Here is a 27,252-nt window from a genome sequence, read left to right as displayed (position 1 = left end):
GTATCAAAGGGCCAATCCCTGTGATGTAGGAGAGCTGCAGTGGGGCTCCGACTATTAGTCGGTGGAGTGCCTCCTATATGTGTGTGACGAGGCGTTATGCGTAAGTACTTTGGGATCTCCCTCTGAGGAGTTTAAGGGAAATGTTGGACTATAAACTATAAACAAAGGAATTAAGCTTTAGGGCAGTGTGTCCTTTAGCATTAGATTGGCGCTCTTGGTCCGCAAGGCCATGAGGGTGTTTGTGTGTCATGAGCATGAGGTCCGGCTAGTGCTATAGCCAATGCCGGCCCATTTCAGGTCCCATCAGAATTCCAACCTCTACTGTTTCGTGCATGCAACTTAGTTCTTGGAGTAAACAAAACCCTATGCACGACATCAATCCTTTAATCCCTTCCACTAGAAATAATTCCTAAATTATTTTTTAACGCTTAGAACCTGGGCTTGATTCGTGTGTGCTGCATTGGTGGTTCCGCTCGCCCCTCCCGCATTACTGGTGGGTTGGGTGTCTACGCTTCCCGCGACTTTCTTCTTGGGAGCCATTCACCTCACGGAGATTGGGCAGTCCGGGTTTTGGGTTGACAGGTTCGGAAGAAAAAAATTGCTAGCTGGGGTCCTTTGCCGAGAGAGTGGTTTGGGTGTGGCTTGTTGCGGTTACCAACTCCTACTCCCTCTCCTTCTTTCTTTCTCCCTCTCTCTCTTCTTCTTTTCTTCTCCTTCTCTCTCTCTCTCTCTCCTTCTCTTCTTCTCCACTTATTCTCCTCATTTCTATCTCTCTCTCCCTCTCTTCTTCTCCTTCTCCTACTTCTTTTCTCCCTCTACTCCTTCCCTCTCTTTCTCTTCCTCTTCTCTTCTTTCTCCTTCTACTCTAGTTCTTCTTCTTCTACTACTACTTCTCTCCTCTCTCCCTCTACCTCTTCTTCCTCTTCCTCTACCTCTCTCCTCCTTCTCTTCTTCTACTTCTCCCCCTCTACTTCCTCTTCCTCTACCTCTCTCCTACTCCTTCTCTTCTTCTACATCTCTCCCTCTAGTTCCCCTTCCTCTACCTCTCTCCTACTCCTCTTCTTCTACAACTCTCCCTCTACTTCCCCTTCCTCTACCTCTCTCCTACTCCTTCTCTTCTTCTACTTCTCTCCCTCTACTTCCCTCTCCCACTCCTTCTTTTCCTCTCTGCTTCTCCTTCTCTCCCTCTTCTTCCCTTCTCTCACCCACTCCTTCTTCTTCTCACCTTTTCCCTCTCTCTCCCTCTTTCCTTCTCTCTCCCACTCCCTCTTTTCCTCTCTGCTTCTCCTTCTCTCCCTCTTCTTCCCTTCTCTCACCCACTCCTTCTTCTTCTCCCCTTCTCCCTCTCTCTCTCTCTCTTCCCTTCTCTCTCCCACTCCCTCTTCTTCTCACCTTCTCCTTCTCTCTCCCTCTTCCCTTCTCTCTCCCACTCCTTCTTCTTTTCACCTTCTCCTTCTCTCTCCCTCTACCTTCTCTCTCCCACTCCTTCTCACCTCCTCCTTCTCTCTGCCTCTTCCTCCTCTTCTCTCTCTCTCTCCCTCCTTCTTTCTCTTCCATCACCCTCTCCTTCTTTCTTTTCTCCCCATGGCCCGAAGCAACCAGGGGGGGAAGCGGCTAGTTTGGAGGGCCTCGGGAGTGGCAACCAAGGAGGGAGGCGGTTTGTTTGGAGGGGTAGGGAGGGTCCCGCAGTGGCTGGTAACGGGGGTTGATTATAGTCGAAGGCCCCAGGGGCCCATTTCAGCAGAACGGCGGGGGAGGAAGGAACGCCCCAGTCGAGAGGCCCAAGGGAGAATATATGTGTCGCCGCCAGTGGGGGGGGAGAAGTTAGGGCCGACTAACGGCTAGGGGAAAGGTGGCTCGGGTTGGTGGTCTACGCAGCAATTGGGGGGGGAAAGGTAGCGACGTAGGGATGGCGTAGCCTCCTGTCTTCCTCCAGGGGAGGGGAGAAGCCTCCCCTTATATAGGGGAGGGGAGGAGGTAGGTGGCTTGGCCAACCCTCCACCTGGAGGTTTCATGCCTCCCCCCCATCATCCACCACTCCCACTCTCTCTCCCCCTCCCCCGACTGCTATCAGCGGGGAGAGAGGGGGGAGAAAAAAAATTTTGAACTAGGGATTAAAAATTTTTCCTTTTCTTTTAAAATTCTTAGGAGAGGGTTCCTATGGCCCATTACATTCTCTCCCCCTTAGAGGAATCGAGATGTCCTCATCTTGAGAGGACCTGGGGGTATTTTTGGTTAAGAGTATCTTCGTCCATCTAGGTGGCATCCACTTCAGGATAATCTTTCCATTAGATGAGGTATTCTCTCAAGGTCCTTGACCTAAAATGCCTCTCCCTGACATCTAGGACTCTGTCAAGCTGTAGCTCAAGGACTCCTTGGCTAGGCATTACAACTTGCTGATCATCAAGTACATGATTTGGATTAGATAGATACTTTTTCAATAGGCTAACGTGGAATACATTATGAACCTTTAGGGTTGTGGCAGCTGTAGTCTGTAAGCATTAGGTCCTAGACACTTAGTGATCTTATAAGGTCCACAATACCTTGGACTTAGCTTCTTGTATTCTCCCAAGGACAGTGAACTCTTTTTAGGGCATACGTGGATGAAGACCATATCACCTTCAATGAAGGATCTATCTTGCCATTTCAAGTCCGCGTAAGCCTTCTATCTATCCTTGGCGGCTTGGATGTCTTGTCTTATTGATCTGATTTGGTCATCCATGTCTTCCAGCATCTGCCTCAAAGCTTCTACCCTCATGGTTGGATCTGAGAAGCTCAAAGGAGTATGACAATCGTGCCCATACAATGCTTGAAAAGGGGTCATCTGAATACTTTGTTGGTAAGAAGCATTGTAGGCAAACTCAACCAGTGGCAAATATTGAATCCACTTTTTGGGTTCGCGACAGCAGTATGCCCTAAGAATATCTTCAATGACTTGGTTCACTCGTTCCGTTTGACCATTAGTTTGGGGATGGTAAGCTGTACTGAAACAAAGTTGAGTCCCAATGGCCTCAAAGATAGCTCTCCAGAAGTGTGATGTGAAGAGAGAGTCATGATCACTAATGATTCTTCTAGGTAACCCATGCAGTTTGAATATTTCCTTGATGAATAATCTTGTGATGTTTGAGGCTTTATAGTTTGTCTTGATAGGGATGAGATAGGCAACCTTGGTGACATGTCTACTACAACCATAATAGAGTTCTATCCTCCCTGAACTAGGGGTAGGCCAACAACAAAGTCCAAACTAATGAATTCCCATTTGATTTGGGGAATGTCAAGTGGTTGCATTTTCGCCGACATTATGACATGTTTTGCCTTAATGTGTTGACAAGACCAAAATTTCGTGACATATTTGAGAACGTCACCCTTGAGCCTATCCCAATAATAGCTCTTCCTAACTACATTAAGGGTCTCGGCATAGCTAGGATGTCCTGAGAAAGGGGAGTCATGGGCTTCCCAAAGTATCTTCTACTTGAGAGATTGGCTTGCGGGGATACATAATCTTGTCCTAAAGTAGACAAGTCCACTACTACAGAGAATTCTTGATACTTCGTCTTTAGCTTTGGGTCTTGAACATTGATAGGGATCTCCCTTAGCAATTTCTGATAGACTGGGTCATGACATGCCTCTTCTCTAGCTAGCTCAAGAATTGGGTTGTTTGGCATTGATACCTTTGTGGCTAGTGACCTTGCTGTTGATGGATCTTGCAAAATAAGAAAGTTTAGAAATGCCTTGCGATTGAGTGCATCGGCAACTACATTCTCTTTTACAGGCCTGTATTTGATTTCAAAGTCATATTCTTCCAGCACTTCGATCCATCGACGTTGCCTCATGTTGAGCTCATTCTGGGTGAAGATCCATTTAAGACTCTTGTGGTCTGTCACTAAGGAAAATTTGTTACCTAGCAAGTAATGTCTCCAAAGTTTGAGGGTATGGATGACAGCCAACAGCTCCAGATCGTGGGTAGCATAATTCCTTTCATGGCTCTTCAATTTCCTTGAGGAATATGCTACGGGATGAACTTCTTGCATAAGCACACATCCTAAGGCAAGTGTGCTAGCATCAGTTACCACTTCAAACTCCTTACTAAGATTAGGAAGTTTCAGGATGGGTACTGATACTAAGCTTTGCTTTAGCTTGTCAAAACTGGTCTGTTCGGCATACAATTGCTACTTCCTTCTTTAGTAGATCAGTCAGAGGCGCTACAATCAAAGCATAATCTTTGATGAAAATCCTGTACTATCCTGTCAATCCAAGAAAGCTACGTATTTCTTTGACAGAAGTTGGTGTTGGCCATTCCAGAACGTCTCTGACCTTGGCTGGATCTACTGAGATTCCTTCTGCTAATATAATGAATCCTAGATATTCAATCTGTCGCTTGAAAAATGCACACTTCTTCTTCTTGGCATAGAGCTTGTGTGCTCTCATTGTTTCAAGAACAATGTGAAGCTGGGATTCATGATCTTTTTCCTGTTAAGAGTAGAATAGGGTATTGTCAAAGAAGACAAGTACAAAGTCATCAAGATAGGGCCTAAAGATATCTTGCATTAACCTATTGAAGGTAATAGGAGCATTTGTTAGCCCAAATGACATCACCAGGAATTCAAGTGTCCATACCTTGTGCTGAATGCAGTCTTTGGGATATCTTCTTCCTTGATCCTTATCTGATAATATCTAGATTTAAGATCTATCTTAGAGAAGATCTTCGCACCTTGAAGACGGTCAAGTAGTTCATCTATTCTTGGAATGGGGTATTTGTTTTTAATGGTTGATTGATTCAACCCTCTGTAGTCAATGCATAGCCGAAGCATTCCATCTATCTTCCTTTGGAACAGTACTGGAGCTCCCCATGGTGAACTGCTAGGACGGATGTAGCCTTGGTCTAATAGTTTCTTGAGTTGCTCTTTCAGTTCAATAGCTTCTGGGATGGACATCCTATATGGCCTCTTTGCGACTAGTGCAGCTCCTGGCGCCAGCTTGATTTCGTGGTCGAATTCCCTTCGAGGAGGAAGTTCTGTCAGCTCTTCAGGAAATACATCTGCGTATTCCTTTAACCATGAAGGTTCTTCCCGAGATTCCTGATTCTGATCTAGCTTATTCAATTTAATCAGGTAGACATGTAGACCCTTTGTCAAGAATCGCGTGGTGGGGGGACTTGCTCAAGATGCTGCACCGAACACACACAGAATGCACAAGGAAAAGCTTACTCAAGAGACAAGAAGAGATGGAGGCCAAAACGTTTTCTTGCTGGTTTCTTCTTCTTCTTCCACACACTTTACAATGTACACAAAGTATAGATAAGATACAACATAAAGGAAAGTGGCCTACTAAGTCAAACAATGCATAACCGACTACACTAGCCGACTTGCGCTATAACTATGCCAGTTGTAAATAGGTGTAACAACCTGAATATAATAAGTAACGAGTCAGTGGCCATGTGAGAGTCATAATGACCACCGACGTGCTAAGTGTAGACGTGTGGACCCATCTAACCAGGCGGTCCATCATTAATGTCCGCATGTGTTGAGCTTGTCATCTCAACACTCCCCCTCAAGCTCAACTGCATCTATGCAACTCCAAGTAAGCTTTGAAACTTTTGAAGCTTCTCTGTACGCAATGCCTTTGTGAAGATGTCAGCTATCTGATCCTGTGTGCTGACATATACCAAGTCAATCTCACCTGCTAGTACCTTCTCTCTCACAAAGTGGTAGTGTACCTCAATATGTTTTGTCCTGGCATGGAACACAGGGTTCCTAGCCAACTGTATACCGCTAATGTTGTCACAATAAATGACAATTGGACCTTCCACCTGCACATCTAAATCAACCAATAACTTTTGGAGCCATACTACCTCACATGCTGCAATAACAACACCTCTATACGTAGCCTCTGTACTCGACAAAGCAACTGTAGATTGCTTTTTGCTGCTCCAAGTAACTGCTGCACTACCAAGAGAGAATATGTATCCGCTGGTAGATCTTCTATCAGACATACTACTAGCCCAATCTGCATCTGTGTATCCAAACACCTGTACATCTGTACCTACCTCATAGAAAAGTCCATAATGTAATGTGGACTTTACATATCTCAATATGCGTCTGACTGCATCCAAATGTGGCTTTCTAGGTACTTGCATAAACAGACTCACAAGACCAACATCGTAGCTCAAGTCTGGCCTTGTAATGGTCATGTAAATCAAACTCCCCACTATCCTCCTGAACATAGTGAGGTCTTCTATCTCATCCCCAACATCAGCACTCACCTTTACATTCTGCTCCAACGGGACTAAAAGTGGTTTGCATGCTGTCATACCATACTTGGACAACATATCCAAGCCATACTGTCTTTGGGATAGCCATATACCATCATCACATCTGATCACCTCAATGCCAAGGAAGTACCTTAGCTCACCTAAATCCTTCATCTCAAACTTCTTCTTCAAAAAGTCCACTTTAACAATCCCACTATCACTATCACCTGTAATAATCAAGTCATCCACATAGATAACTATGATGACCAAACGTGCATCTCCCTTTCTCACATAAAGTGAGTGATCAGCATCAGAAACATAAAAGCCAATATTGACAAGATACTCTCTGATCTTGTCAGACCATGCTCTAGGTGCTTGCTTGAGCCCATACAGCGCCTTCTTCAACCTGCACACATACGTGGGATGCTCTAAATCTTCATAACCTGCTAGCTGATCCATATACACTTCTTCCTGCAAATCACCATACAAGAAGGCATTCTTCACATCCATTTGCTGCAACCTTCAACCTTTGGTTGCTACCAAAGCAATCACACATCTGACAGTTGCCATCCTAGCAAATAGACTGAAGATTTCTTCATAATCTATGCCATATGTCTAGGCATAGCCTTTTGCAACCAGCCTAGCTTTGTACCTACTAATAGAACCATCTGCATTGTTCTTAATCTTATAAACCCACTTACATCCAATAGCTTTATTGCCCTTTGGCAATGATACTAGATCCCAAGTCTTATTGGCGTCTAATGCAACCATCTCCTCATCCATTGTTGCATCCAAATGAGTATGACCAATAGCATCCTCAAAACAAGTGGGCTCAACATCCTCAACTAGTTTCACCATATAAGCATAATGGTGAGCTGCATAACCTTCAAAACCAAATCTTTTAATAGGGTATCTGACCCTGCTAGATCTGCGTACCACTGGATCACTCAATGGAGCCTTTACATTACTATGAGCTCTCTGTACACCTGGTGTCCTGACAGAAGGAATACCAAGCTCATCATCCAAGCTCTCTGAGCCACTGGAGTCTCCATCAAGAACTGCATCAATGCCATCTGACACTTTATTATTTCCTTTGTCTTTACCTATAGTGCTACTAGATGCACCTGAAGATGTAGAGCTACTCCTTAGTCTCCTAGACCAAGGACTACCAGATGATGTCTCTGGTCCACTAAGAGTCCGTGATTCTTGCATTTTGGCCTGCACATGAGTGTCATGATCATCATCATCATCCAATGCATCACCACTAGATGCATACCAACTGCTCATTTCATCAAAGATGACATCCCTGCTCACCCTGAACTTACATGTGATAGGGTTATAACAGTGATACCCTTTCTACTCTAAAGAGTATCCAATAAAGACACATTTTTCTGCCTTTGGATCAAGCTTCTTCCGTAGCTCATCTGGCACATGAACATATGCAACATAGCCAAATACCTTCAAGTGCGATACATCAGCCTTCTTGCCAGTAAAGCATTCTTCAGGAGTCATACCATGAACTGCAACTGTGGGAGTTCTGTTCATAATATAAACAGTAGTATGAACAACCTCAGACCAAAAATGCTTAGGCGTATTCTTTTCAGATCAAGGCGCATACAACTTCTACAATATGCCTATTTTTTCTTTCTGCAACCCCATTTTGTTGTGGGATATACCTGCATGTGAAGTGTCTCTTTATCCCATGAGACCTCAGAAAATCACTAAACTCATTCGAAAGATACTCTCTCCCTCCATTTGACCTCAAGCACTTTACTTTCAAGCCTGTTTCTCTTTCAACTACAGCCTTGAAAGTTCTAAAGTGCTCAAAAGCTTCACTCTTTTCCTTCATAAAATATATCCACAACTTTCTAGAACAATCATCAATGAATGTGACAAAGTATGAACTGCCTCCAAGAGATACATTTTATGTAGGCCTCCAAATATCTGTATGCACAACATCAAGGATACTTGTGCTTACATCTCTGTCATGTGAAAAGGGTTGTCTTGCATGCTTACCAAACTAACACGCTTCATATACCTTATGAAATTCTGCAACTCTAAATGTAGGCAAACTTGTAACCCTTTGGACTGCATTAATTTCAGCCTTTACATTTGCAAGTCCAATGCGTTTGTGCCAAATTTCAATATCTGCAACAACACCTTTTACTTTAGCATACATAGCAGCATTCATAGTAGGAATTTCAGCATCCATAGTAAACATACGTCCAACTCTACTTCCCTTTGCAACCAACCTTTGTCATTGAAGTCTTCTACAAAGCAACCCTTTGCATTAAATCTGACTTGCAGCCCTTGCTCTACCATCTAACCGACTGACACCAAGTTCTTTGTAATAGATGGCATATGTAATACATCTGAAAGACTCTTTGTCTTACCATCATGCAAGGACAAGGGAACTTTTCCAATGTGTGAAATTGGGTGGCATGAATCATCACCTGTCTATACATAACCTGCATTTTGCAAATCCTGCATCTCTCCAAACCATTCTGCATGGTTGGTCATATGATTGGATGCACCTGAATCAACATACCAAACATCATCATGTGTTCCCTTTCCTGTAACAGCATTCAGCATATGCTGCATAACAAACAGACATTCATTCTGTCGTGAAGACGATGCATAGTTTCCTTGCTGCAAGTTACCACTACGAATATCATCTTTCTTAGCATAACATTGGGCTGCAATATGTCTTGTTTTTCCACAGTAGTGACACACAATACCAGAGTTGTTAGAACGTCTGTTCTGCCATCCACCTCTTTCTCTAAAGCTCCCCCTGCCTCTAAAGTTACCATGACCTCCTGAAACCTGCATATTGCCAAATTGTTGATTCAATCTGTTTTGTTGGTTGTCACTACCATGTCCTGTACCATGGCCTCTTGAAGAGAACCTGCCACGTCCCCTTCCTGAACAAGAGTAGAAAGCCTTCATTCTGTCATGAAGACGATGCATAGTTTCCTTGCTGCAACTTACCACTGTGAATATCATCTTTCGTAGCATAACATTGGGCTGCAATATTACTTGTTTTGCCACAGTAGTGACACACAATACCAGAGTTGTTAGAACCTCTGTTCTGCCATCCACCTCTTTCTCTAAAGCTCCCCCTGCCTCTAAAGTTACCACGACCTCCTGAAACCTGCATATCGCCAAATTGTTGATTCAATCTGTTTTGCTGGTTATCACTACCACATCCTGTACCAGCCTCTTGAAGAGAACCTGCCACGTTCCCTTCCTGAACTAGAGTAGAAAGCTTGGACCTATTCACCACTTCTTTCAAATGTCTCACTCCTGCATGTTGATCTCTTCAGTGATCATAAGGGAGACCAACTCATCGAAATCTGAAAATGACTTTCTAACATATACGAAAGTTACAAAAGACTTCCAAGACTTTTCATTGTTAAGTCCACCCAAAGTAGATGACACCAAATCATCATCATCAAGCATTGCATCAATCGTTGCCAAGGCATCTGCAATGTTCCTTACCTTCAGTGCATACTCGTTGATAGACATCTTCCCTTTCTTCAATGTATTCAACTCTTGCTTAAGTTGAATCTTTCGTGCCTTTATATTTACAGAAAACATACTTTCAAGTATGGTCCAAGCTACATATGAATTCTCTGCATTTCTGATATGTCCCAGCATATTATTGTCAATTACTGCAGATAGCCAATACATGACCTTTTTGTCTTTTGCATTCCATTCCTTCCGTGCCTTTGTCTCTTCTGCAGTTGGAGGATCACTCACCTCTGGCTCCTTTTCTTCACCTGAAACAAACTCGTAGAGGCCTTTTCCAATAAGGAAGTTCGTGACACGAAACTTCCATGAAGGGTAGTTGTTCTTGTCGAGCTTCTCAGTGATGGGGTTTTCACTGTTCTCTGCCATTATCACAAAACTAATACCAAACAGCAAGCAAATATTCTGCAACCCTCGACATGTAGTACACAGCAATACACCAGACAGCCTTTTTCATTGTCTGCTCAACAATACATACAATCTGCAACAACCAGTTTGCAGATAAACCTTGTGTTTATTCGCTGGTAAACACCTTTGAACTTACAGATCTGAAATATGTAACCTATGCACTTGTATACGGTAGACACAGCTGAAATTGCAGGGTATCTCAAACTGATGTCTGCAACCTTGTGGCTCTAAAACGGGGCCTGAAATGACCTCTAAGAGAAAGAGTGAAAGAATGGGAGAGCTTCTTACCCGTGGCTTGCTTGCTTGAACCTTGCTTCTTCTCCTTCACTTCAGCCTTCAAAATCAGCCTCTCTCAGTGGCGCGGCTCTGATACCATGTCAAGAATTGCGTGGTGGGGGGACTTGCTCAAGATGCTGCATCGAACACACACAGAATGCACAAGGAGAAGCTCACTCAAGAGACAAGAAGAGAGATGGAGGCTACTTCTTTTTGTTGTTCTATACTACAAACATAGACTCAATAAGGTAGTCTTGGGAGGGTCTCCCAAGTCTTTCTTCCATGAACGAGCATATAGTAACTTATTAATAATAACAATTATCTTTATAATGAGAGTCAATTTCATAATTAGAGTTACCTTGTAATGTGTCCCCCTGTCCACATGCAGGACACGTCTTAGCAGCCCATCGAGAAGAGAATCTAGAAAGCGTCGCCCGGCACTCCCAAGGAATGTCACCGGGTTTGCGATCTAGGTCTTTCTGAGTCTACCATGAAGCAAAAGCATTCCAACCATTCCCACTTAGGACCGACCTGAATCAGGGTTTTCCTAATGGTCAAGTTCCTAGAAGATAACTGGCGGCGTCAAGCCCCAGACGAACTACTTTACGCAGAAACATCAAGGTCGAAGCGGATTTATACTGCACTTGGTTTAAGGAGAATGGGAAACGAGAGGGATGCAAACCTCGACCTCTCTGCCCGTAAGGCATAGTCCCATTCCGTTCCCCTAAAACAACACAAATCGGGACTCTAGCTCTATAGATTCTAGGTCATTGTTACCTTGCTATCAATTCCTTTGAGAAAAGTTTCCGGCCAACCGGGACCACCCTTCCGTAGGATGGACTCAGGGTCACATCCCTGCACTTTCCTCAGGTTGCTTTAGTTATCTAATTACCTACCACATTTTGTTTGACAAGAAAAAATAGCTTCCTTAATTAACTAATTAATCATTGGTTCCGTAACTTAGGCACTGACATAGAAAAACAATGTCAAGCAAGTTCCTTTTCAACATTTGATCTTTATTTATCAGTCTTTGGAATACATCATATAATCCAGCTTGAAGGCTATTCCACCTGAAGGCTATTCCAGCAATCCTCAAGGATTGCTATTCCAAGTTCTGCCCCTTAACTAGTATACGGGCCTCGAGATCCCATCTCAAGTCACGTCGGCCTCTTATGCAGGACTTGAAGGCAAGGGATTTATAGCCAGAGCCCCCCTGGCACCCAAGCGTCCTCCTGCTCCAAGTAGAATCCACGGAGAGACCTCTTGCGGTGGGTTCGGTCCACATACCCGGCGCGGCTAACAACCCCCTTGGATAGGGTTAGGCAGACAGTCGGGGGTAACTGATGTTGCCTCTCCCTCCAGGCTTTCAACCTGAAGCATTAGTTATTTTCCAGCATTAGTTCCTTGAGCAAAGAAGAACAAACAGTGCTCCTAAGTGTACAAACACAAGCACTCCAGTGGTTATTTATACGGCCAACTACTAAGGTGTGAATCCTTCTCTCCGAATACATCCAGCATTTGATCCGGGATCAATCGCGACCTGGGAAGATCCCAAGGGTTTTGTAAGCTGAGTTGCTTGTTTACCCTCTTTCTTTGGGTTAGGGTTTATACCCTATTAACCCAAATTGTTAATACTTTAGGTTTCCATATATTATGGTCAATAAATCCTGGGCAATCTCATCGCCCTAACCTGGTTGGTCAACTGCTTTCTTGGCAAATTCGTAACTCCCTAACTTGGCAAATCAACCCAAGGAAGGGTGATGTAGTAGGATGACTACTCATCCTCTAGAAAATTAGATTGTACTTAGAACTCACCAACCTTGTTCCAAGGAGTGGCAATACTATTTTGATTTAAGCACAAAACCATGCGGCGTTGCAACTTGTTGCACGAGATAAGTGTCGCACCTAACTTGTGGGATTATTTCTCCCATCACATGGTATTCCTTGGTCAAGAATACCTTTGGTCAAGATGTAGGGTTTGGGAGTCCTCTTGACTCAATCCAACCCTAACCCTACTAGGCCGATAACACTTTAGCCCTAGGGATTCTAAATTCATACGGAGGTTGAGTATTGGTTCAATTGATCCTTAGGGTGAGAACCCTAAATCGTTCTTGCATGGGCGTTTAGATAACCCTAACATTTTCAAGAATGTGAGTAGGATCTTTGGGATCGAAAGTCTTAAATTGGCATCCCAAGTACGATACTAGGCATAATTTTAACGTAACTTAACCCTATCTAGCACTTTGAGGTGATCGTCATATGCAATCTAACCGTACCTTTATGATTTTCATGTGAGCTACTCAATTATACGCGAATTACTTAGTTGATTTAACTGACCCACGGTTAGAGACGATCATCCCTTTTAAAGGTGCAAATACTTCATTCTAAATTAGCAAGTACTTTTCCCTAAAAGATGCAAGGAACTGCAAGATGTATGTATCATTCCATGCAATTTTGCGATTTCAAGACTATAAACATTTTCCCTCTATGCAGCTATAAGATTTACAATGATCTTTTCTTTTCCTTGCCCTAAACTATAATGATGCAACAAAATCAAAGCTTTAATATTTTTAATGAAGATGCATTCAAACTTTGATAAAAGGACTCCATGCATGAGCAAATACCATGATTCCGTCATTAAATTAATCCTTCCTTTAGCACTTAACCCAACCCAAAAATGAACTATCATCGCATGCAATTAGCAAGGTACATAAATCCTTTCCACGCATTGCACTTATTTGGGCATCAATTAATGTATGTCTATGATTACCTTAATCGCGAGACACAACCAAGAATTTATTACATAAATGCGTTACGAGTTATATGTCCTATCCTTTATGAGGTGCAACAAAGATGCCTTTGCACAATTTCGTCTTTATACTTATGCATCATGCGTTCAGGATTGCATCTTGACCACGGAAGTGCAAGCAATTGCAAATGCACGACATGCAACTAGATTTTATAATCGGGCGAGCAAGTAAATTTCCCAATGTATTTAAACTTGCCTACGAGAATTTAAACATGCTTAGTGCATCTTTTTCATGCGGGAAATTTATCGGAACCTAGGCATTAAGATTCGGGGTGTTGTCCACTCACGTACTCGGGTTGGAAGCTCCCGTGTGTGCTCCTCTCGTCTTTTGCTTGGGAGCCATTAATGAATTTAATCTCGGCTCGCCAACTCTCCCTTGGTCCCCCTTTTTGATTTCTGAAATTGCTTTCCATTCGGGATCTCCCTCGTAGCACGAGAGTTAGGCCTTGGGGAACACAGATTTAAAACCCGGGAGGCACAGTGTGAACAAGGCTTATGGAAGCCTTTAATGGAAGCTTCCAAAAGAAGCTTCCAAGCTTCTATTCCAGATGACGTGGAGAGAGAAAATGATTGGGAGGATGAAGACGATGCTGAAGAGGATGATGATGATGATGGTAATGATGATGAAGATGATGGTGATGATGGTGATGAAGGCGGCAGCGACCAGACGGCATGGTGGCAGCTGTTGGTGGCGCGATGGCAGCTGGGCGACGGTAGCACGGCAGCACGACACGATTCCTTCCCCTCTCTCTCTCAAGCTTGAGAGGGGGGGTCATATAGATTTAAGGAAGGGGGGGGGATAGCCACACACGTGGCTAGTTGCATGACTCCTCCCCCCCATGCTCTCCTACTCCACACACACTCCTCTCACACTCCCTCTCCCCCACCATGCAACGGCTGAAGGGGAGGGGAGTTTTAAAAAAATTTGCACAAATTCATTATCTTTTTGCCCCAAGAAGGGGTGTTCCCACAAAGGCCTACGGTGGCTCGTGGTTTTCAACCACGGCTCTTATCCACAATGCGGGCTGGAGTTCGTTTGATGCACGCGGAGGGAGCACTTAGCCACCAACATTTATTGTTGCGAGAGATTACTTTGGGTTGCTTTTGCGTGAGATTTAGGGTTTTGAATATTTTGTAGCGGAAATATTACATACTTTTTAAAAATGTGCAACATAAATCAATTTTCTTTGGAATGTATACGCACATTAAAATAAACTAAGTAATGGGGACATTACAAATATATAGTGTTTTTTCTAGTGAATATTACAATGCATATATCAACATATATAGAGAGTCATTTAAATTTAGCTATGACTAAATGATTTATTTTCTCAGCATAATCTACATATTGAGAAGAAATGTGAGTGAAGATGAACAAAATGTAATGTAAAAGGTCATTTCCTCTATATTTTGTATGCTTATTGTTTTCTTTTCTTGTTATAATAATGGACCTTAACCACTCTTTCCCTTGTACTATGTTAAGAAAAGCCATAACTTAAAGGTAAGGTTTGTTGTTTCTTACATACATGCTTGCTAGACCTAGTTTTGAGCTTTCTTATGATAAATTTTAGTGAGAATCTTGTATATCTATCACCAAAGGGTTTGGATCCCTTTGTGAGGGTGGGGGGAGGGGGCACATGTCATGATCCCACCCCCCTACATCAAACTTTGAAGTTTGGATCATGTATAGATAGTACTTAAGACAATGTATGTGTGTGTGCATGTACTCTCTATTTGGCGGGCTTGTAGGTTAGCAAGCTAAAGGGTTGTCAAAGGTCCATTGATGATGTTAGGGGGCTTAGAAGATGTCACAAATGTGCAACAAGGGGTGAGCAGAGGTGAAGGTCACAAAGCTAAGATGGGGGCTAGCAAGACAAAGGGGAGTGCTCTCTCTCTATGTAGAATGGTGAAACGGCTTCTATCTATTAAAGAGAAGTTTACCCAACCTCCTTTCAAAGCATCAGACACCTTTCCAACCTTGAGGAGACTCATCTCTTATATGTTTAAATTTTATTAATGAGGGCTTATACATGCCATGCAAGAGAGAGAAAGAAAATGTTAGAAACTTGGGAAAATCAAAGAGTGGAGTAGGTGTTGTTTTCTCTCTCCAATCACCTACCTCTCTCTCTCTCTCTCTCTCTCTCTCTCTCTCTCTCTCTCTCTCTCTCTCTCTCTCTCTCTCTCTCTCTCTCTCTCTCTCTCTCTCTCTCTCTCTCAAGTTGTGGAGCAAAAGAAACTTAGAAAGAAATAAAATGTTATAAACTTGCAAAACTTGAAGAGTCAATCAAGTTTTTTTTTTGGGTAAAATTATAATGATTATTGGCAAAATAGGAGTGTCACATATGAGCTAAATGGACATCAAAGTAATTGCACACACACACACACAAGCTACAAGATGGAGTTGTTAGGCATAACAAGGTCTCTTGAGTTGCACAGCACATGCCAAAACCTCTCTCTCTCTCTCTCTCTCTCTCTCTCTCTCTCTCTCTCTCTCTCTCTCTCTCTCTCTCTCTCTCTCTCTCTCTCTCTCTCTCTCTCTCTCTCTCTCTCTCTCTCTCTCTCTCTCTCTCTCTCTCTCTCTCTCTCTCTCTCTCAAGTTGTGGAGCAAAAGAAACTTAGAAAGAAATAAAATGTTATAAACTTGCAAAACTTGAAGAGTCAATCAAGTTTTTTTTTTGGGTAAAATTATAATGATTATTGGCAAAATAGGAGTGTCACATATGAGCTAAATGGACATCAAAGTAATTGCACACACACACACACAAGCTACAAGATGGAGTTGTTAGGCATAACAAGGTCTCTTGAGTTGCACAGCACATGCCAAAACCTCTCTCTCTCTCTCTCTCTCTCTCTCTCTCTCTCTCTCTCTCTCTCTCTCTCTCTCTCTCTCTCTCTCTCTCTCTCTCTCTCTCTCTCTCTCTCTCTCTCTCTCTCTCTCTCTCTCTCTCTCTCTCTCTCTCTCTCTCTCTGCACAATGGTGGTGTGAAGGGCAATGCATTCCTTAGGCTCTACACTCTTGTATAGGAGACCACTATACCTTAATAAGTGGATATGCAGTTATCAAACTCAATGAGATTTGCTTTAATGTTCATCTATCTACTACTCTATCAATTTCATTGCAAAACTTAGAAAATCGATGATCCACACTCATTGATGAACTTGCAAAGAGGGTGGCACTAGATCATTCCAACAAATGATAGGTTTATGGACATAATTTGATTTAAAAAATAAATCGATATGTTCATCCCAATAAAAGCACAAATATTCCTTGGTCTATTCATTGGTATAGACATTGATATTTATCAAGGAATATATGGTGTTTCTAGTGGTGGACGTTGTAGTTTGTATACCAACATATATACCAATATCATATAAATGTAGCCATGCTCAAAAGATTTTTCTCACATAGTTTATGGTGAAAAACATACCAAGAACAAGCAAGAGCAAAGGTGGAAAAATTATAATGTAAAAACTCATTCCCTCCATACTTTTGATGCTTCTTGTTTTCTTTTCTTGTTAAAATAAACCTTAATCACTTCTCTCCTTCATACTATGTTAAGAAAAGCCATAGCTTCAAGGTAGGGTTTGTTGTTCCTTAAATACATGCCTACTAAACCCAAATTTTGAGCTTTCTTATGGTAAATTTTAGTGATAATGCTTTGTATTTATATGTATGAGTACAAGAGAAATAGAAAAAACGACTTTATATGTTATTGTGATCAAATTGTGGTTGCTTGCACATGAAATTCATACATGGTGAGAGAGGGAACAACGATTATGGTTTGGTTGTTCAAGAAAAGAGGGAAAAAGAGGAAAGTTAATCATGAGATATATATATATATATATATACAAAAAGAGGTGTGGGGTGTTTTAAACATGGACATAATTTGCTTTGTATGGCATTATGATTAGAGGCAAGTTTCCTATGTGTAGAGGTAGGTGATGTGGAAGACATTAGATTGATGTTGTCATCATCATTGAGCATATGTTGAGTATAGTAATTAATTTTATTAAATAAAGAAAGCACTATTTATTACAATTATTAGTTTGCTATAAATAAAGAAGCTAATATCAATTTCTTTTACATAGTATGAGTAAAGTTGTTTGCTAAAGATTATGGCCCATAGAAGGTGGGTGATACCACATCCCATTCTATAAAGAACATCCCCCTCAGTTGCATCTATACAGCTACAATTATCTTCCCCTCTTCCACTTAAGATCATCCTCAATTATCTATAGGAGGCAAGCCAAACATTGACCATTAGGGCACATAATAAGACGGATGAGCACACTAGTTGACAGTTGCATCATAATCCCTTCTTCTCCCTTTAGCTTTAGCATGGCCATAAAGCTCTTCAACTAAAGTAAAGAAAGGAATGCATCATGATGATAGAGGAAAAAGGGGGGGAGGTTGTATATAGATGATGTGTCTATAGCAAGAGCCTTTATCAGTCACCTCTCTAGTATAGCTGGGGCAATGCCAACATAGTTTGAAGACTATGAAGAGAAACTCCAAATGTTTCTCTAGCCAATTGACGAGGTGGTGGATGATGAGACAACTACTATGGTGGCAGGAGAATTCTCTAGAGATGACCTCCAATATGTTGTGAGGAAAATGAAAAGGTGAAATTCCTTAGGGCCAAATGGTATCCCTTTGGACATCTATCATATTTTACAAGCTTTGCCAATGTGTGCATGAATCAGGTTGAAATACCACTAACTATAAACCAAGGAAGGATTAAATTGTTGCCTCAAAAAAGGGGTACTAAGGAAGAAGCCATCTCAATGGACGCCATCAACCATCCTCAATGTGTCATATAAAACTATAGTCAAAGCACCGACCATGCAAATAAAATTCATGCTTTGAAGAATATTACATAAAGCCCATGGGTGATGTAAGATACAAGGTGCTATCTTAAACCTACTAGTTGCTATTGAGTATGCAATCGAATCAAGGGGGAAATTTGTATTGATTAATATGGACTTGGACAAGGCATATGATAGACTAGGGTGGAGTTTCTGATTGGCAATGGTGGGAAAGATTGGATTTGGTGCTAAGCTCTATGGAATGATTGTATATTATTGTCGAATACCACTACAAAGGTGGGGTCAATTAATACATGTCACACTCTATAATACTTCCACGCAATTAAAAGTCAGTTGGTTAGTTTGAAAGTTAGTTAGTCAATTAGTAAGTTAGTAAGGTTACTAACTAAAGACTAACTAAAGACTAACTAAAGTAAAAACTAACTAACTTTAATAACTAATTAACTAATATATATTTTTTTTAAACGAGGATTGTAACTTGACATTTTTTTCGAGATTGACAAGGACTGTAGTCACCCGTCACGAAAGTTACAACGTGAATGAGAGTTATGAGCCATATTAGTCGTTAGTGTTAGTGTTTATAGTATGGATGGTCCAAAAATACTAGATTTTTAGACAAAACTATCATATTTTTTATAATTTGGATATTATTTATTGTAAATATCCTAAAAATCTATGGAAACTTCTAGAACAAGGTGTCATGTAAAAAAAGTAAGTGGTTTTTTCAACCAGTTTTGGAGATTGAATACAAAAAGAATGATTGGCAAAATCACGCACGTCTCGATCGCAGTTTACAGGCAACAAATAGCACTCCGAATAGAGAGAAGAAGAACGAGTGATTTGGAAGCTTTATGATCAAGTGGCTTGTATTTTTACCCCCTTTCAGAGCCAACGAAACCATCGGATTTGTGATTTGAGCATCAGATTGCATCTTAGAAGTTTTAGATTGCTGATTTTGCCAAGATCTCCTCCATAAAGAGCTCTTCTTCTTAGCCACAACCCTTCTTCTCTAATTTAGCTATAAATAAGAGGCATGGGGAGCATTTCAGAGAAGCACAAGGAGACCTTGAGAAGATGCAAGAGGAAGGTAAAGTGAGGGAGGTAGAAGGATACCCCTCCAAGAGACTGCAAGACGGAGCTAGAGAGAGAGAGAGAGAGAGAGAGAGAGAGAGAGAGAGAGAGAGGAGTTACCCCAAGAGGTTGCAAGGGAGAGAGTTAGCTCAACCCCCCTATCTCGAAGCCATCTTCTCTTATGCTCTCCCATCCCAAATTCATTCCTCCTTTATCTCTTGAATTCACTTGCGAACGATGGCTCCAAAGCGACAAGGTGGAAAGACTATGAGAACCACTGCGATCGGGCAAAGAACGAGTATTGCCAGAGATACGAAAGTGCCTGAGGAGGTTGTTAGAGTTGCCACTACCACGGAACATTGGGTATGGCGAACGCAAGCGCGAGCAAAGATGAAATTCCCAATGCAGTTGTGCCAAACCAAGTTATTCACTACTAGGCTATTAGAGCTACTTATTAGATTGCACAGATAGCATCCGTATAAGAATGAATTACATAAAATATTAGCTTCTATATTTTACACTTACACGAATTGACAATTTCATCTAGAAAGCATACTAGTACACACATAAATGATTAATCACTATGATTTGTGATTAGATTAATTTAGACTCTAAATCGTAGAATCATGATGGAAATAGTTGCAAGAGGTTATTGCACCTATGACTTTATACGCACTCGAGATTAGTAAAATACTCCATATAATTACTATCAAATGCCACAAGGTTAAGTGTTGAAGTGAAACTCTATTTAAAGGATTTGTAAGTCACTCGTTAAGTTATTGGTACAATATATTTCTTTAATGAATTTCACTTATGTTGGGTAAGATAGTCCAAACGGGAAATTCATGCCTTGCTTAGCATGTTATAAGAGATGTACTCGACACTTTTTTTAATGGGGAGGAGAATCCTCATTAGAATGTAAGGTTGCCTTAAGATAAGGTCTACCTTGGCTATGGAAGTTGTGAAATTGCACAATGGTGTGATTGTCATTGTTTGAAAGGATTGTTTGTGTTTGCTAGAATCTAGATCTCTAATTGAAAACATTGACAAATAGGATAAAAGGAAAGATCATGCTAGACTACCCCCAAGATAGTTGCGAGACCTTACTCTAAGGGGGTCATAGGCTCTATAGCGAAAGGTCTGTCCATAGGGATAGCCTTGGGCAATAGGAGATGTGAGTGCCAGGGGAGACTATGGCCATAAATTCCTCATTACTCCTAAAATCTGACGAGCCCCTTCGTGACCTAGGATGGGATCCTCGAACCCTAAATACTAGTTACAAGGGTGGAATCTTCGTGGGCAGGATACCCTCGTGGAATTTTGTATATCTTTTGCAAGGTCGAAAAGATGGAAATTTTAATAAAATTCTAATATAATAAATAAATTTGTTTTATTCAAGGGTTGTTTGAATTGTATGCATGTCCGTGAGATAAATTGCATGAAGGAACCTGTGATTTAATGGACTAATTAAGGAACCTTGTTGTATATGTTCCAATAAATATGATGTAGGTAATTAAAAAACTAAAGATGATTCCATCATCAAAGCAAAGTGGGTGGGTGTAACACCCACTCGCAACGGGTTCGTCCAACGGTAGGGTGGTCTTGGTTAGCTGGGAGCTTTTCTAAATCGGCGATGGAAATAGGAAGACGATAAATTGACCAACTAGTCGTTAGGTAGAACCAACTTGCATTGTTGGGATTTTTCCTTATGGGCAGGAGGGTTGATGTACCGTACTCCCCTTTGTCTCCCATTCTCTTTGAACCAAGTGCAATCACAAGTTCGCTTCAATTCAAGTAATCCTATAAGAAGTGGGAACTCAGAATTATTGACGCTACTGGCCATTAGGAGACCCCATCTGATTTTTAGAACTCAAAAATTCAGGTCGATCCTAGTGGGTTTGGCCAAAACTCTTCTGTTTGTGAGATAGACTTAATAGGGCCTAAGTGACAAACCCCGTGATACTCCAAGGGACCGCCGGGTGGCATCATTTTGGAAAACCTACTAATGGACTACAAAAAAGGTGCGCCTTCTGGCGAACACCTCAAAGTTGGTATCAAAGCCCTCGTTAGAATAGAATACGATGTAAGATTAAGAAAAATATTTTTAAATATATATATATAATAACCTAGGATATGTTTCTTCTCTTTGTTAATATACGTTTTTGAATTATGGCAAAATAGCGAATCCTGGAAACAATTCTTGATCTTCCGAGTAATGTTTATGTCAGCTATGCATTCATCCAGTTTTTCCTAGAGAATTTAGATGACGCAGATATTAGATCACTTGTACAACCCCTCACCTTTATATCATGAAGAAAGACGGTGGGATGATTAGTGGAGGATATTGTTATATCGATGCAAGCCATCCAATTTATCTTCAGAATAATCTAAAAATGGTGAAATGGATGGAAGATCTTAAAGCTGTTGAGATATATCTATTTTATGAGGCTAGTGTAAACTCAACCATGTATACTAGAGGCAAGAATATCAAACTAAACCAATATATCTATGAGGAAGTTACGAAGATCTTTCCAGCCCTGACAGAGTAAAAGTCGTAAGTCGCTCTAGCCACTGCAACTACGAAAAGGACGGATTTTCTAAAGTCCCTTCAAAAATATAGATTTGCAGATATCTACTCTCAGGATCCAAGTTACTTCATAAAGGATGTATCAAAGTATCATGCTTAGATTGTAGCAGGGAATCCTTTTTGGAAAAAAATAAGATGAGCTTGTGAGCTATGTAAATAATGTATTTCTTTCCATTTGATTACATTATACATCCGCTGTAATAAAGATTGATTCATATTTTATCAATCAGAGAAATAACGGAACCTTATTTTCCCTTGGGACCTCTGAAATTGTGTTTTAACTTTAGTAATGGAAAGAGAGTTTTATTTGAAAATTGTTTCAATAAATTAAGCAATAAATAATTTGAGTATCCAGATCTAATATTAATACTATATAAATTTTGTAAAGTTTAAGTTGGGAATTGTTCAAAATTTCCCAGAATTTTGCATCCACAATAATTCCCAAAGAAGCCCAAGAGAAAAGGAGTCTTTTGAAGCAAATCAAACCTCTCTGGAATTTGATGGGAAAGGCGAGAATGTGGAAGCCAATGCAAAAATTTGGATCGAATCCATGGAAGATTATTTTACTACTGCTATTGGCGAAGCTCAACTCTAGTGGAAGCAGTGGTGCCGAGATTAAGGTGTCCCTAAAAATACCATTACTTGGGATTTACTAAAAGAAGCTGTAAGAGGAAGATATTTACCTCCAGCTTATCACACCCAAAAGATGAATGAGTTCTTTAATTTGAAGCAAATGGGACAAAACCTAGAGGCATATTACTCCAAGTTTGTTTCACTTCTTAAATATACACCCTCCATGGATACTGCTCAATGAGTGTCCAAGTTCTGCAATGGGCTAAATTCTCCTATAAACACTCGTTTGGAATCAATGCCCCTAACAAACCTCCAAGATGCTTTGATTCGAGCTGCTCCTATTGTGAGGAAAGTACAATCAAAGACTAAAAATAATAAGTTGTGGAGCTACAATAACCAAAGCCAAGGAGGATTCAAAGGTTAAGAAAAAAGAACCCAATGCCAATATTACCAAGGTCAAAATAAAAAGACAAAATCCGATGCAATTGGAAATTTTGTTCCTACCCAGGGAAACATGGATGGTCTTAGGTGCTTTCACTGTAATGATCCAAGACATTTTAGGAGAGATTTCCAAAGATTGGTGGAAACTATCACTAAGGCCAATTTCAAGGTCAAGGCAGAGCTACCCAAGGCCGTGGTCAAGTAGCTATGACAAGAGGAAGAACGTCAAATATTACCTTAAAAGAGATTAATAAGGAGGAAGACCCTACTATGAAAGAAGATATTGAAAAAGCAATTGTTCATGTTGCATTCCACAAGAAGGGCCCAAATCGTCAATATTTAGTAATACAAACATCAGCTATCACCATTGAGGGTAAATCATTTAAAGTTTTGATTGACTGTGGAAGTACACACTCATTTATTTCTCCCAAGTGTGCCAAGAAGCTAGAAATAGATACAGTAAATGCATCAAAACTACTTGTGGAATTAGCAAATGGAAAGGAAGTACTTTCTACACAACAAACTACCAAGGTAGAGTTTAACCTAGGAGAAAACCTTTCAAGAATGAGGTTCAGAGTAATGAACTCAGGCGCTTATGAATATTTACTAGGAATGGATTGGCCGATTCCCAATTATGCTCATATCCATTATGGAAAAGGTCAAGTCACATTTCAGGATTTTAATGGTGAAATAGCAACTACATAAGGTGAAACAGGGAAACCTAAAATTCAATTAGCAAAAGCTTCTCGAATTGTAAAAGGCTTGAAGAAAGGATTACCTATTTACTTGATCAAGCTTAACAAGATAAATCAAGATGGTTAGACAGAAGAAAAATCATCCTGGTTAAAAGAATACACCACATATTTCCTTAAGAGCTAACTGAGTTACCTCTAGAAAGAGAAGTTGATGATGAGATCAAACTTGTTCCAGGAGCCGCTCCAATAGCAAAGAGACCTTACAAAATGTTTATTCTTGAAGCCATCAAACTAAAAGAGCAATTCTAACAACTACTAGAACAAGGGTATATTTGGCCAATTAGTTCACCATGGGGAGCCCCATTATTATTCCAAAAGAAGAAAGATGGAACTCTCCGTCTTTTATCGATTACCAAGGGCTAAACCAGGTAACAGTGAAGAATAAGTACCTAATCCCGAGGATAGACAAGCTTCTTGATTGTCTACAAGGAGAAATGATATTTTCTAAGATCGATCTTCGATTAGGATATTATTAGATTAGAGTTAAGGATGAAGATATTCCTAAAATTTCCTCAACACAAGATACGGTCATTTTGAATTCATTGTGATGTCATTTGGGCTGACAAATGCTCCAGCTACCTTCAACAAGTTAATGCAGGACATTTTCAAATCTCATCTCGATGACTTTGTTCTTGTATTCTTTGATGACGTCCTAACTTATTCTGAGGAAGAAGATCATGAACCACATCTTTGCATTGTCTTGGAGGCAATGAGAATACACAAGTTGTATGCCAAGAAGAAGAAGTGCACATTCTTCAAAAGGAAGATTGAGTTCTTGGGATTCATAGTGTCTGCTGGAAGGTATATTAGTAGATCCTGCCAAGGTCAAAGATATTCAAGATTGGCCACCCCCAACCACGATCAAGGAAGTGAGAAGTTTTCTAGGTTTGACAGGATGGTATAGGATATTCATCAGAAACTATGCCCAAATGGTAGCACCTCTTACAGACCTACTCAAAAAACAAGTTGCCATTATTTGGACGCCAATTAAATAATCTAGCTTTGAGCAACTAAAGCATAGTTTGATAATTGTTCCTATCTTAAGGTTACCTGACTTAGGCAAGGAAATTGAAGTTGTCACTGATGCTAGCTCTCTTGCATTGGGATGTGTACTAATGCAAGAAGGTCATCTTGTAGCTTACTCTTCGAGAAAATTGAAAGCCCATGAAAAGAGATATGCTACTCATGACCTGGAGTTGTTAGTTGTGATTCATGCTCTCAAATTATGGAGACATTACTTGCTTGGAAATAAGTTTTCCTTAGTCACAGATCATAAAAGTCTTAAGTGGATTTTTACTCAGCCTAATCTTAATATGAGGCAACGATGGTGGATTGAAATTCTACAAGAGTATGACTTTGAAATTAAGTTCATGTAATGTTTCCGCCTATCGGTTATTCAGGCACGTCTTTAGCAGTCCATCAAGAGACGAATCTAAGCAACGCTTCCCGGCACTCCCATGGAATGTTACGGGGTTTTAAGAATAGCCCCTATGTTGTATAAAATTCTTACCAAGTGCTACTAGCCATGACTTTTGGTTTTTAGATGGTTAAAGGGGGGTAGGATCCCCAATAGTACAAACCTTCCATATCTACTTTTAATATATTTCATGCCTTTAGCAAAAGCAAAAGATAATCAAGCACAAGTGATATGTATCTAGGTCAACACCATGGGATTCAGATAAGTGATTCTCTTTGCATTGCACCTGTTCATTAGAGTTGGGACATATGACTTGCATGTACTCTCACAAGTTGTCAAGTGGATATAGGACGACACAGGTCTCTATACGAAAGCGTTCAATGTCCAAGATGCCACAAGACCACCAACCCACGAAGAGCCATCACAGAAAAAGCAATAGAAATATAAGGAACAAAGAGCCATGATGGAAACCTAACTGCTAAAAGTGAAAACCACCCTTGTAGATCGCCCACATCACATGGCCCAAAGCATAGTCATTGGCTACTCTCTCTTTCTGGGTCAAACTCTACATTTGGCTCACGGCAGTTATTGCCTCAATTGTACCAACATCGCATGTTACAAAGAGGTTTTGCAAAATCTCAAGTGTATCTCCCCATCCTCACATGAGCCAATAGAAGTGTGGGTTATATTCCAAGTGAGCATGTCGGTCCATGTCATGAGGTCAAATGCCTACGTGGGTAATGTAGGTCAGAACATCAATTAGGAAGTCGCTGGAGTTGATCCTAGTAGCAATGTAAGATGTATTACATGTACCATCAATCACAAAGAATTCAGCGTCTATTAGCCAAATGGTAGAGCAAGGGTTGCAGGTTTGATTTAATGCAAAAGGTTATTTTGTAGAAGACTTTAATGATAAGTATAGGTTGGTCACACAAAAGGAAGTAGATTTGGCTACATGATCACTTTAGATATTGGAATGCCTGCAATGAATGTTGCTATGTATACTAAAGGAAAAGGAGTGGTTGTAGACATTGAAATATGGCATAAATGTATTGGACATGCAAATGTGCAAAGGTTGAAATGAATACAATCCAAAGGATTTGTTACAAGATTGCCTACTTTTAGAGTTGTAGAATTTTATAAAATGTGTGATGCATGCCAGTTTGGTAAGCAAGCAAGATAATCCTTTTCGCATGACAAAGATGTGAGTAAAAATATACTTGATGTTGTATATACAAATGTTTGGGGGCCTACACAGAATGTATCTCTTGGTGGCAGTAAATACTTTGTCACATTTATTGATGATTGTTCAAGGAAGATATGGATATATTTCATGAAGGAAAGGAGTGATGTATTTGAGCACTTCAAATCTTTCAAGGTGGCTATTGAAATAGTAACAGGCTTGAAAGTTAAGTGCTTGAGATCATATGGAGGGGGAGAGTACCTCTCTGATGAGTTTAGTAGCTTCTTGAGGTCCCATGGGATAAAGAGACAATTTACATGCAAGTATATCCCACAACAAAATGGGGTTGTAGAAAGAAAAAATTGGTATATTGTAGAAGTTGCATGGGCATTAATGGCTAAAAAGAATATGCCAAAATATTTTTTAGTGTGAAGCTATTCATATTGCTATCTATATTATGAAGAGAACTTCCACAGTTGCAATTCATGGGATGATCCCCAAAGAATGCTTTACAGGCAAGAAGCCCGATGTGTCACACTTGAAAGTGTTTGATTGTATTGCATATACTCATGTGCCAAATAAGCTATGAAAGAAGCTTGATCCGAAGGCTAAAAATTGTATTTTTATTGGATACTCTTTAGAGTAGAAAGGGTATCATTGTTATAACCATGTCATAGGTGAGTTCAAAGTGAGCAGGGATATTATTTTTTATAAGATGAGCAATTGGTATGCATCTACTGGCAATGCATTAGATGATGATAATGATCATGATAGCTATGTGTAGAAATAAAAGCAAGAATCATGGAGCCTTAGTAGACTAGAAATATCATTTGGTACTACACCTGCAGTTAGCCCTTGGTCTAGGAGACTAAGGAGTAGCTCCACATCTTCAAGTGGATCTACAAGTACTCCAGGTAGTAAAGACGAAGGAAAGAAGAAAGTGTTGGATGGTAATGATGCATCTACTAGTAATTTGGGATTTGATGGAGATTCTAGTGGTTCAAAGAGTTTAGATTATAAGCTTGGTATTTCTTTAGGATACCAAGTGTACAGAGAGCACATAGTAATGTAAAGGATCCACTAGGTAATCTAGTGGTATGCAGGTCTAGTAAGGTTAGATACACTAT

Source organism: Lygodium microphyllum, chromosome 19 (assembly GCF_053477565.2).
Source record: "Lygodium microphyllum isolate KBCC chromosome 19, Lygodium_microphyllum_v1.1.10, whole genome shotgun sequence".
In the NCBI taxonomy this organism is placed as follows: domain Eukaryota; kingdom Viridiplantae; phylum Streptophyta; class Polypodiopsida; order Schizaeales; family Lygodiaceae; genus Lygodium; species Lygodium microphyllum.
This window is presented reverse-complemented; position numbering follows the sequence as displayed.